Here is a 7910-nt window from a genome sequence, read left to right as displayed (position 1 = left end):
CTGCCGGCCTCTCCCTGAGTTAACACCCCAGCACACACAATACCAGCGAAGGTGATTATCTCTGCTAGCATAATTCCTCACTAACATCTGCTTTCGCCCATAACACTCCACTAATTTCCCCCTCATTTCATTACACATAATTTTCTTTCAACACAATCTACATGTATTAAGTGGTAATGACTTTCCAGTTAAGAGCAAATCGACACCAAGGGACCCCCGTCCCCCCCACGGTTGCCTGCCGAGCCTGACGCTGGCTATTAGAGATAAATTTGGTACCTCAGGAAGCTGGAGCGAGGTAATCAATCAATTAAGCGGTTAGGACATACATTATCAAACTTCCACAGTGCGGGGGGCAGGGGGCCATGCTGATCTTCTTGCCATGATTTTTTTTTTTTTTTAGGAATTCAAAAAAATGAATAAATAAGATGGAGAGCTATTACACAGGCAGGCTGTAATTTGCCACTCAAAGTCGGGGCTGGTGGGGCAGGGCTCGGTGCTGCAGAAGGGCGGGAGGGCCTTTGGCCTAGGATGTACACTTTCTGGGCTTTCTGTAGGGGCCTCCGCATGGGACCTTCTTGTGTTTTCAGAAGGGAAAAAGATGTGAAATAATGGATCCCTTTACCACCCTGTCCAGGAAGGTAAGGGCAGTGAGCTATCCTGTCACCCCAACCTATGGACTAGCAAGCGGGAAAATGGAGAATGACCCGGAGCTCAGAAGTCTGCCTGCAGACCCAGCCTGAACTGCAGTTGTCTCCGTTGTCAATGTCTCTGCAGTCACTGCCTCTGATTCCCTCAGAAGAAGCCAAATGCACAGCGCCCTGAAAATAAATGCAAAACATATTCCAGTCCTTGTTTGCCTAGTACCGTTAACTGTGTGTAGAAAAATAGGTGTATTACTCTCATCCATCTGCCGTAGAAAGGGTTTCAAAATACCCCCAGAAACACAGCAAACTGCCTAGAAAGTGTAAGGCACCAACAAAATAGGATTGTGCCTAATAATATAATTTAGTTGGCTGGTATTTTCCAAAATTCAATTCATCCCATAAATACTGCATGAGCTTGAAATGTGTCTTAGCTGTAACCTGCTTAGTTTCAAAGGTAAATTAGCCTGAAAGAGAGAGAAGCCAAATATATTTAAAAAAAAAAAAGAAAGAAAGAAAACAAATACTGTGGGGATGTGACAAGATAGAGATAAAATACCTTACCGAATAAATTAATAAACAAAACATTTTCAACGCATGCGGCAAACGTAAAAGGTAGAGTGCATAAAACAGGCTCGGGTGATTCATGGTAAGTAAATGCTTAGAACTGATTAAAATAAAATAACGTATAAGCTGTAAGGCCAAAGGACCGTGGCCGCTACAGGTCAAACATGGCTCCAGGAGTCTGCGTATTTTATTTAACACAGAACAAAATGAATAAGGGCATACGCATTGGCAGAATATGCACAAAGATGAAATCTCCTTAGACTCAAAGAAATACAATGTGACACTGATGGGATAATAGCCTTTCCTCTGCTGAATTAATAACCTGCTTTATTAAATATTTTAATAATCATTTAGATTCCATATGTGAAAATTTCATGTGTATACAATATATTTTGTATGTCATGTCCACATGACACATTCTTTCAGCACTTCATGCTCTCTCTCTCTCTCTCTCTCTCTCTCTCTCTCTCTCTCTCTCGTAAATGGCTGAGTCCAATTAGCACTGCCCATATGTGCATGACTTAGAGACCATCCACTGAAATGTGGGAACCCTACCAGTGGCCGGAGTCCCAGAGAAGAGGCCTGCTCCCCCACACATTAGCTGCCAACTGCCAATAGATAGGGAGCTAGGGACCAACCTCCGAAAGTGTCCAGTTTAATCCTCACCCGGCTCCTGCCTGCCCACCCGAGACAAAAGGAAAAGAAAAGAGCACCACAAGTGACCAGTGATCATGCATCACAATCTACACAAAAGCAAAGTTGAGTTAGCTATCACCATGAAGTTCCCACACCGCCCCTCCATCCTGCCCATGCTCAGGAAGTCTTGGGAGCCACCACAGTGGAATAGTTTATCCATGAAGCAGAAAGAAAACTCATGTATATTTTGAGCCCAAATTATGCAAGTCCATTTTGATCAGGATGTGGGTCTGGAAACTCGTCAGTGTCTGGGGTGGTCAGACAGCAAGAGGCTGGGGAACAGTCCTCACAGCTGACAACAGCATTGGGAGAACGACTCATGAGTGTAGCCAGAATCTAACTGGACATGCCCTGTGCGTATCTGCCACATTACCAGTCACGCTCAGTGCTTGTAAAGCTGCCAGACGTGGTTCTGGGAGCCTGGTGTCCAGTCGAGGCAGAGCACCCTGAATAGCTGAGGTAGACCGCTGGCCTGCAGATACAGCTGGGAAATGGGTGGGACCGGGAACCCTTTGGTACCAATTGGTTAAACTCCTCCTGTCACATCTCTCGCTTCTTCCCTCCCCTCCCCTCCCCTCCCCCGATCTCCTCTCTCCTCTCCTCTCCTCCCCTCTCCTCCCCTCCCCTCCCCTCCCCTCTCCTCTCCTCTCCTCTCCTCTCCTCTGCTCTCCTCTCTTCTGCTCTCCTCTGCTCTGCTCTCCTCTTCTCTCCTCTGCTCTCCTCTCTTCTCCTCTCCTCTCCTCTCCTCACCTCTCCTCTCCTCTGCTCTCCTCTGCTCCCCTCTCCTCTCCTCTCCTCTCCTCACCTCTCCTCTCCTCTCCTCTCCTCTGCTCTCCTCACCTCTCCTCTCCTCTGCTCTCCTCTCCTCTCCTCTCCTCTCCTCACCTCACCTCTCCTCTCCTCTGCTCTCCTCTGCTCTCCTCTCCTCACCTCTCCTCTCCTCTCCTCTCCTCACCTCTCCTCTCCTCTGCTCTCCTCTGCTCTCCTCTCCTCTCCTTACCTCTCCTCTCCTCTGCTCTCCTCTCCTCTGCTCTCCTCTCCTCTCCTCTGCTCTCCTCTCCTCTCCTCTGCTCTCCTCTCCTCTCCTCACCTCTCCTCTCCTCTCCTCTGCTCTCCTCTCCTCTCCTCACCTCTCCTCTCCTCTCCTCGCCTCTGCTCTCCTCTCCTCTCCTCTGCTCTCCTCTCCTCTCTTCTCCTCTCCTCTCCTCTGCTCTCTTCTCCTCTCCTCTCCTCTCCTCACCTCTCCTCTCCTCTCCTCACCTCTCCTCTCCTCTCCTCTGCTCTCTTCTCCTCTCCTCTCCTCTGCTCTCCTCTCCTCTGCTCTCCTCTCCTCTGCTCTCCTCTGCTCTGCTCTCCTCTCCTCTGCTCTCCTCTCCTCTGCTCTCCTCTCCTCTGCTCTCCTCTCCTCTGCTCTCCTCTGCTCTGCTCTCCTCTCCTCTGCTCTCCTCTCCTCTGCTCTCCTCTGCTCTCCTCTCCTCTCCTCTCCTCTGCTCTCCTCTCCTCTCCTCACCTCTCCTCTTCTCTGCTCTCCTCTGCTCTCCTCTCCTCTCCTCTGCTCTCCTCTCCTCTCCTCTGCTCTCCTCTGCTCTCCTCTCCTCTCCTCACCTCTCCTCTCCTCTCCTCTCCTCTCCTGTCCTCTGCTCTCCTCTGCTCTCCTCTCCTCTCCTCACCTCTCCTCTCCTCTGCTCTCCTCTCCTCTGCTCTCCTCTCCTCTCCTCTCCTCTCCTCTCCTCTGCTCTGCTCTCCTCTCCTCTCCTCTCCTCTGCTCTGCTCTCCTCTCTTCTCCTCTCCTCTTCTCTGCTCTCCTCTCCTCTGCTCTCCTCCCCTCTGCTCTCTTCACCTCTCCTCTGCTCTCCTCTCCTCTGCTCTGCTCTCCTCTCCTCTCCTCTGCTCTCCTCCCCTCTGCTCTCTTCACCTCTCCTCTGCTCTCCTCTCCTCTGCTCTGCTCTCCTCTCCTCTCCTCTGCTCTCCTCTCCTCTCCTCTCATCTCCTCTCTTCTCCTCTCCTCTCTTCTCCTCTCCTCTGCTCTCTTTTCCTCTCCTCTCTTCTGCTCTCCCCTCCTCTCCTCTCTTCTCCTCTCCTCTCCTCTCTTCTCCTCTCCTCTGTTCTCCTCTCCTCTCCTCTGCTCTCCTCTCTTCTCCTCTACTCTCCTCTCCTCTGCTCTCCTCTCCTCTCTTCTCCTCTCCTCTCCTCTGCTCTCCTCTCTTCTCCTCTCCTCTCCTCTGCTCTCCTCTCTTCTCCTCTCCTCTCCTCTCCTCTCTTCTCCTCTCCTCTCCTCTCTTCTCCTCTCCTCTCCTCTCTTCTCTCTCCTCTCCTCTCTTCTCCTCTCCTCTCCTCTGCTCTCCTCTCTTCTCCTCTCCTCTCCTCTGCTCTCCTCTCTTCTCCTCTCCTCTCCTCTCTTCTCCTCTCCTCTCCTCTGCTCTCCTCTCTTCTCCTCTCCTCTCTTCTCCTCTCCTCTCCTCTGCTCTCCTCTCTTCTCCTCTCCTCTCTTCTCCTCTCCTCTCCTCTCCTCTGCTCTCCTCTCTTCTCCTCTCCTCTCCTCTGCTCTCCTCTCCTCTGCTCTCCTCTCCTCTCTTCTCCTCTCCTCTCCTCTGCTCTCCTCTCTTCTCCTCTCCTCTCCTCTCTTCTCCTCTGCTCTCCTCTCCTCTCTTCTCCTCTCCTCTCTTCTCCTCTCCTCTGCTCTCCTCTCTTCTCCTCTCCTCTCCTCTGCTCTCCTCTCCTCTGCTCTCCTCTCCTCTCTTCTCCTCTCCTCTCCTCTGCTCTCCTCTCTTCTCTTCTCCTCTCCTCTCCTCTCCTCTGCTCTCCTCTCCTCTCCTCTCCTCTCCTCTGCTCTCCTCTCCTCTCCTCTGCTCTCCTCTCTTCTCCTCTCCTCTCCTCTGCTCTCCTCTCTTCTCCTCTCCTCTCCGCTCCTCTCTTCTCCTCTCCTCTCCTCTCCTCTCCTCTCTTCTCTTCTCCTCTCCTCTCCTCTCTTCTCCTCTCCTCTCTTCTCCTCTCCTCTCTTCTCCTCTCCTCTCCTCTGCTCTCCTCTCTTCTCCTCTCCTCTCCTCTCCTCTCCTCTGCTCTCCTCTCTTCTCCTCTCCTCTCCTCTCCTCTCTTCTCCTCTCCTCTCTTCTCCTCTCCTCTCCTCTGCTCTCCTCTCTTCTCCTCTCCTCTCCTCTGCTCCCCTCTCCTCTCCTCTGCTCTCCTCTCTTCTCCTCTCCTCTACTCTCCTCTCTTCTCCTCTCCTCTCCTCTGCTCTCCTCTCTTCTCCTCTCCTCTCCTCTCCTCTCCTCTGCTCTCCTCTCCTCTCTTCTCCTCTCCTCTCCTCTGCTCTCCTCTCCTTTCTTCTTCCCTTCCCTACTTCTGCCTCTCCCAACTTCCCCACACTTTCCTCTTTTCTACCCCACTCTGCTCCCTCCCCGTTCTCTCTGGGCCTCTCCTTCTACCTCCTCTCCTCCCCACTGTCCTCCTAGCTCCTTTTTTCCTTCCATCTTTTTCTCCTAGTCCCCTCTTCCTGATGCTAAAAGTGTCACTCTAGCTCCACTGTGTCCCACCCAGGCGCCCACCACCGAGTACCTTCCCTGGTCCCTGATGATTTTTTTCTGGAGGGACAGGACAGAGAAAGACTTTCTGTCCTTGGATTTCAATTCGATTTGGAAATGTTGTAAAAACATAAGTCAAGAATTTATTGGAGCGCTTTTCAAAAATAAGTAAATCCAGTGAAACCCATTGTTTCTGGATCCAACAGCCCAGCTGCCTGCTTGCCCCCTGTTTAGCTTTTGAACCACAAGCTCCCTACTCATCTAGATTCTCAAGCCAAGAAGCTTTTTAATTTTTTAAGAAGATCCTGTAGACAGGACATTGCGTGAATACCCAATGAACGGTAAAGTAGCTCATGACAAACAAAAGTGCTCACCTAACCATTTGTTTTAAGACAAAAGTAGTAGCATTATGTGGAACAGAGTCTTCTGGAGATTTATTCTGAGGTCATAAGCCGGTGTGGCGTGCAATTCCAGATATAGTTGGTACATTGACCCCAAGGCTTTGTTCAGCCCCCAACCCCCAGCTTCTTTCCTGATCTGGGAAGCAGGATCACATTATAAAACTGTGACTCAAAGGCCCTGCCTCACCCTGCTGCTCTGGATACATACCTCCCCTAGACCCCACAAAAGCTGCTACTTCATGATGCCTGCAGTCTCTTTGTGCCTAAAAAGTGGGCGGCCCACAGTGCTAGGATAGTGTCAGCTTTGCTGATTGCTCTCTCTGGACTCTCTTTCTCCCTCTTACTCCTCTCTTACTCAGCTTCCTTTCCTGTCATGAGATGGACAGCATAAAACCTCACAGATTCACTTCTCCCATTTTCCCATGGGGTTGGGATAAGAGGTCTTGACTCGCAGTCTCTCAGTAACCCCTAATTCCATCGTTGCTTTCTGCTCCTAGTAGGGACAACTTTCTCTTGAACCAGGTTTTTCCTAAAGAGAAGATAAATTCATGCATGCATCACACTAGGCACAGAAGTGCAGTTTATAATTGCTTTGCATGCTGTTGCTTTGTTTAAGAGGTTCCTGCTTGCTCCCCCAGGTTTGGGTTTGGTGGTGGTGTGTGCCTATAATCTCTGCAATTGGGGAACAGGCAGGAGGATGAGTTTGAGGTCAGCACGGTATGCATAAAAAGTTCTGTCCAGGTCAACCAGGGCTACATAGTGAGACCCTGTTATGTGTGTGTATGTGTGTGAGAGGGGGGGCAGTTAGAAGTGGTGCTACAGCCTGGGGACTAGCCACTGGATTTGGACTTAGCATCCTAAAATGTTAGTGTACAGGCAGTAAGGAATTTCACGGTTGGAATATCTGATTTCCTAAACTGGAGAAACTGAGCTAGCCAAAAGCAGGGAGGCTGCAAGGTCAGACCAGGCTCAGGACAGCACTCAGCAATTTTGGATTTTGGGTCAGGAATCTGACTGCACTCCCACGATGGTGGTGGCATCAGGGTTCTTGTGGCAATCATTTTGCTTTCTGGTACAAACATTCTCATAGCCTCCAATAACACGATCACACAAAATCAGTAGCTCTCGGGTCAAACTGCGTTCTCTGGATTCATACAGACTGCCTAAAAGTGACGACTTCATCCAGTGTGCATGCCTATGAATATGTGCATGTTTGCATGGAAGGACCAAGAACTCATTGTCTGTCCACCGTGTGTTTGAGGCAGGGTCTCTCTGTGAACCCCGAGCTCACGGTTTGGGCAGTCTAGTTAGCCTGTTTGCTCACGAGATTACCCATGGAGGCCCGCCAGGCACTGGGATGATGGGTGGTCGCCACCAAGCCCACCTGGCTTTCCCTTAGGCTCTCGGGATCTCAGCTCATGCTTACACCACAGGACCTTTATCCACTGAGCTGTCCCCAATGTTGTTCCTGGTTTCTCTGAACATAGGAAAGTGAGGCTGAAAGGAAGGAGAGCGTGCTGGCACATGGCTGGATGGAGGGATTGGTACTACAGATGACAGATATGTGTCTATGTATCTACGCACACATGACATCTAATGGCTAATTATTTTGTTGTCTGCACAGACCCCTAATGTCTAGATGCTCTAATATGCATCTCATTGCACCAAGGCAGGACCTGGCCTCCCTGCCCTGGCTTCAGAGCCTGGTGCCCACAACTGCAACCAAGTAGTTGCAGAAAAAGTCTTAGAAATAGAAACCTCTGCCGCCTGCCCCCATTGCCTGCCAGAGGCACATGAAGCTACCAAGCGGTGCACCACGGGTCACGGTTCGACCAAGCGGCTTCATTTCTGTTTGTTCCAGACAGGCTCGCACTGCACAGCCTGGGATGGCCCACACAGCATGGCAACCCTCCTGCCAGACTCTGATGGATGAGACAACAGGTGTGTACTACCTGAGTACAAACTCTTATCCTGAGTCCTGGTCTTCATAGATGTTCGTGTTGTCATTGGTCCTTCACTCTGGGGGATTCCAGGTGGAACCCAGTTTGGGATGTCAGGAGACATCATTCCTTTCCCTGAAATGT

The sequence above is a fragment of the Apodemus sylvaticus genome, chromosome 6, assembly GCF_947179515.1.
Source record: "Apodemus sylvaticus chromosome 6, mApoSyl1.1, whole genome shotgun sequence".
Classification (NCBI taxonomy): Eukaryota; Metazoa; Chordata; class Mammalia; order Rodentia; family Muridae; genus Apodemus; species Apodemus sylvaticus.
The sequence above is the reverse complement of the archived record's forward strand: the minus strand, read 5'-3'. Positions refer to the sequence as shown.